Source organism: Grammomys surdaster, unplaced genomic scaffold (assembly GCF_004785775.1).
Source record: "Grammomys surdaster isolate TR1022 unplaced genomic scaffold, NIH_TR_1.0 142, whole genome shotgun sequence".
In the NCBI taxonomy this organism is placed as follows: Eukaryota; Metazoa; Chordata; class Mammalia; order Rodentia; family Muridae; genus Grammomys; species Grammomys surdaster.
Window position 1 is genome coordinate 2,158,171 of NW_021604600.1, and position 5,112 is coordinate 2,163,282.

The 5,112-nt window shown below is 46.7% G+C and overlaps 1 protein-coding gene across 1 annotated transcript in view; it reads left to right on the forward strand.

Annotated features, from left to right (window-relative positions):
- Positions 1 to 5,112, forward strand: part of Otoa (otoancorin) — an 80,208-nt gene that overhangs the window by 9,030 nt on the left and 66,066 nt on the right. The gene's annotated exons all lie outside the window — the stretch shown is intronic.

Consider the following 5,112-nt stretch of genomic DNA (forward strand, 5'->3'; position numbering starts at 1 on the left):
TGGGTACTGATGATGCCAAGAAACTTTGGTTTCTGTTGCTTATGTTCTTGCACTTGCCTTTCGCCATCTGGTTAACTCTAGTGTTACCTGCCCTCACTGTGTAAGACTGGAGTCTGTATTTCCAGTTATCTTGCTTGTTGCAGAGCTCCTCAGAGTCCAGATGTCTCTGTGGTCTTATGCTCCTAATCTCCTGTGTTGAAGAACTCCTGGGACTCAGGCCACCTCTTGGATCTGGAAATCCTTCTGCTCTGAGTACAGTGGCTCCTAGGCTGCTCTGAGTGCAGTGGCTCCTCGATGACTCAGGATTCAGTATCTCCACAGGACAGGAGCAGACCGACTCTGTGTCAGCTGCTCTGAGTGCAGTGGCTCTTCTAGGATGACTCAGGATTCAGTATCTCCACAGGACAGGAGCAGACCTACTCTGTGTCTGCCCCAGCCCAAAGGACCAGGCAGGGGCGGAAGGGAAGTGGAATTCCGGAGGGGCGGGGTTTGGGTAGCTGCTGTGGCCTGAATGTCCCTGGCTCCCAGATGTATCTCTGGGGCTTAGGGAGTGAGATGGAGTTCTTACCGGCTGCTCTGAGTGCAGTGGCTCCTGGATGACTCAGGATTCAGTATCTCCACAGGACAGGAGCAGACCGACTCTGTGTCTCCTTCATATTTTTTAATGTGGTAGGTAGCCCAGATTGTCATGTCTCTGTCTCCCAAGGACTAGGATTTCAGGTGTGTGCCAGCATGCTTGACTTCTGTGGTGCTGGGAGTTTAGCACACGGCTTTGAGTTTGCTAGGTAAATAGACTGCGTCCACATCTGCAATTATTCTCTTAATGTTATATTTGAATCAGAATTCAAATTAAGCACACACTGGTGATGGATCTATCTCTGAGGTCCACCCCTTCCACTTTTATTGCTGAAGGAGCTAGCTTGTTTGTTCTGTCCGTTTCCCAATCTTGACTGTGTTGTTGGTACTTGGGCAGTCTGGCATCTTGATGACTCAGTTTTGCCTTCCTCCAGCCCTACCATGTGTCATTCCTTAAAAATCTTTCTCTCTGTGCTTGTCTCTCTGTGATCTCATCCAGGTCTTGAGTTTGAAAATATGCTGGCTGCAGGGTATGGATAGCTTCTGTCTGAACTGCTCCTTCACACTGCAGACTCGAGCCCTGCCTTTCCTAATGCCATCCATACCATATATTCAGTAGGCCCCTCAAAGTTAGAATGCTCAAAACAGAGTTCTGAAGATTCTTCCAGAAACTGGTGCTTGGGTGTTTTCGCCAAACTCCTCTTCCTTTTTTTTTTTTTTTTTTTTTAACGTGCTCAGACCTCAGATCCTTGGCGTCACTTGTGGTGTCTCTCTCTTTTGTCCTTTACACCCGAATGTTTACTTTTGAGTGTGTCTAGAACCAGCTGAGTTTCCTTGCCCTTACTGCCTGGGGCTGTGTCCTCAGCACCTCTCTCATCCAGGCTGCTTTCTCTAAAACAGCCACTGTCCCATCCAAGGAGTTCCGAGTGTTCAGAAGCCAGTTAAAAGCCAGAGTAAGATGTCTCTGTGCGGAGCAACAACAGGATATCTGAGAGGAGTCCCAGTGAGGATCCAGCATTGATGGTGTAGCAGAAGCCAGAGGCCTCATACCAGACCAATGACTCATTGCAACGAACATTTGCAAGCAAAGAAGTGTGGACGAAAGGGTATATATACCATGTTACACACTGTGACACACTGCAGCTTCCACAGTGAGATTTGTTTTCTTTTGCAGAGGAGGTTGCAAGGCTGGAGGGCCTGTACAAAGGATGGGGAGATGAGTGTGACTGGATGCGTGATGTTAAATTCACGAAGAATCAATGAAAAGTTAGACAACAGTTCCCATGCCAATGCCTTTCCAGTGGCTCCACCCTGTTTCACAGCTGAGGGTAAACCCAGCGGCTCCCAGCTTCATCACCTTCCTTCCTCATTCTTGTGTGGTCTATAGGACAAGGTGCCAATAAATCATGCTCCTAACTCCAAAGGCCTTTGTGTTTCTTTTTTTTTTTTTTTCCTTTCTGGAACTTTCTTTTCCCAGATATTGCTGTAATCCGTTCCTTCCTGTCTTCGGACGCGTTACCATGGCGCCTATTCCTTCACTGTTTCCCTTTCCTCTGTAGCATCCATCATTGCCTGACATAACCCAGGTTACTTGATTGCCTATTTATTTTATTCCTGGCTCCCCAGCCCATCAGCCGGGATATGGCTTTGCGAGCTGCTGTGTCCTCGGAGTGTAGAATAATGTCTGGCCCACAGTGACGCTCAATAAGCATTTGATAAATGAATGCATGAAATAAACACACAGCTATAAATATGTACCTTAGCCATGCCTGGTGCTCTCATAGAGAAGTATTGGCTTTCTCTCCTGGCTAATTGTCTGTCTTAGAGAATTCACAGAGGGCTGCCTGGAGGGCTTGGGATTTATAATGAATTGGGTGAGCCAGGCCAAAAGGGAGGAGGGATCTTTACAAAGGACCTTGACCTGCGAAATATGACAACTCAGAGAGACACAAGGAAGTAAGTGCTATGACCACTAGTGGGTTTTTCTCTGAGGAGCAGAGAGAATGGCACTGACTGTGGAAATTGCAGCCTGACCTCTTTGCTTATTAAAACTCAAGTTCAGAACTTGTTCCCACCAAAGCTCCATTCAAAATGACTAATTAATTTCTCGAAGGGCACTATCAGGCGGGTACCTGTGCTGGTTAGCCTTTGTCAACTCATCACAGACTAGAGTCGCCTCGGAAGAGGGAACCTCAGCTGAGGAATTGCCTCCATCATGTTGGCTGTGGGCACAGCTCTGAGACTCTGTGGGCGGGGCCATCCCTGGGTGGGGCAGTTCTGGATTATATAAAAAAGCAGGTTGAGCAAGCCCCTGAGAAACAAGCCAGTAAGAAGCACTCCTCCATGACCTTTGCTTCAGTTCCTACTTCCAGGTTCCTGCCTTTGCTTCCCTGGATGATGGACTGTAAGCTGGGGCCAAATTAACTCTTTCCTCCCCAGGTTGGTTTTGGTCAGTATTTTATTACAGCAACAGAAAGCAAGCGAGGACAGTAGCACTTAGTACTCATTTTATAGCTGAGAAAATTGAAGTATGGAGAGGCGAAGCAAGTGCTTGTTGACATCACACAACTAGTGAGTGGGCGGAGAGTCTAGACCATGTGACTACAGCACATGGTTTCTCTGAGTCCCACTTTTGGGAAGTATGACTTAGACGTAATAATATCCACTGGTTTAAAACACACATTTCAGTGAGATTGGTACGTGTGGCGTCTATGCAATACCCACTGCCACCTAGATATAGAAATCCTGTCGCTGGGACTGGAGATGACTCAGCAGTTCAGAGTAGAAAGCTGCTCTTCCAGAGAACCCAGGTTGAGTTTCAGCAGGCTTATGGCAGTTCCCAACTGTCTGGAACTCCAGTTCCAGGAGGCTCTGACGTCCTCTCCTGGTCTCTGCAGGCACTGCACACATGTAGATGTGGGCAAACACAAAAACACAAACCCAAAATAAGTAAAAGAAAACTCCGTCATCCTCCCTCAAATTCTCTTGTGCTCTTTGGCAGCGTGGCTTCCCACCATGTCCCAGAGTGTCACATGTGACTCCTGACTTTGTCACAGTAGATGATTTTTAACTGTCTCAGAGTTTCATGTAAAAGAAAATGTGCAGTATATCCTTTTTTGTTGTTGAATGTGTGTGGGTGTGTGCATGTACACATGTAGTGGCCAGATATTGACATCAGGTTCCTTCCTCAGGCACTCTGTTGAGGCAGGCTTACTGTTGAGGCAGGCTCTCCCGATTTCTTTGAACCTGGAACTTGCCAAGTCAGCAAAATTGTTTGGCCAGTAAACCTCAGGGGTCCTCTTGTCTCTACCTGCTAGCACTGGGATTGCAGGCGTGTACCACTGCTTCTGGCTCTTACTTGGGCACTGGGGACCTGAACTCAGGTCCTTGTGCTTGTATGGCAAGTACTTACCCATAGAGCCATCTTCCCTAATCCAATTTCTAGGTTTTTTCACTTTACATGTTACAGATATTCATCCTTTGTTTTTTTCCCCATTGAGGACTACATGATTTCTTTTCATTTGAATGATTAAAATTGCTTTTCGTTCTGAAATATAGATTGATAGGAAACATAAACTGTGGAGTGAAGCCTCACATACTCTTTGACTAGTCTCCTCCCACAGTTCCTCTTGTGTAAATATAGTGCAGTATCATCCCAGGAGGTGTTGCAGCCTCCAGTGGCCATCCCTGAGGAAGCTCTTCCCTGAGCAGCTCTGCTTGGTGTTCGAAGAGCATTTTCTGCTCTGGCTGTGGGAATTCTCCTGCTCCTGAACAAGTCCAAAGGACTGTTCTTCCTTCTGTGGTTTCACTCTTCTCGTGTCAGGAGGCATTTCCATCCTCCATGTCCTTAGGAACCCTTCTTCAGACCTTTCCAGTGCAGCTTGCTCCTTTCCAGATGCTCTTCCCTGGACATCTGGCTGCCCTGGTTTCCCTGAGCTCTCACTCTGCCTTCAAGCTTACACTGTGGACTGGAGACTCAGGAGGCAACAGGAGCCCTGCCTGGGCTCAGCTTGTCTGCATCTCCTCTCTGAGAGACCTCGGTTTCTGACTCCTGCTTTTAGTATCCTGAAACTGTTTGTCACATATTTTGGTTGGTCTTCTAATTCTCTAAGGTGGTAGACTTAACTTTTGTTTTGTCTTTTTGAGACAGGGTTTCTCTGTATATAGCTCTGTGTCCTGGAACTCATACTGTAAACCAGGCTGTGACTTCGAACTTACAGAGATCCATCTGTCTCTGCCGCCTATGTGCTGGGATTAAAGCCACCACTGCCTGGCTAGGTTTAACTTTTTTATTGCTGAGTGGTGACCTGTTGGTTCCTTTGAACAGATATGCTGTCTTTAACCTTTTACCTGTTGGACATTTGGGTTGTTCTCATATTTGGCTGTTAACAAATAAGGCTGAACAAATCTTTGTTTCTATGCTTCCATTTCCCTTGGCAAAACCCCAGATTGAAATTCCTTTTTCTTTTCCTTTCTTTCTTCTTTGTTCTTTTTCTCCCTTTCTTCCTATTTGTCTCCTTTCTTCCTTCTTTCTTC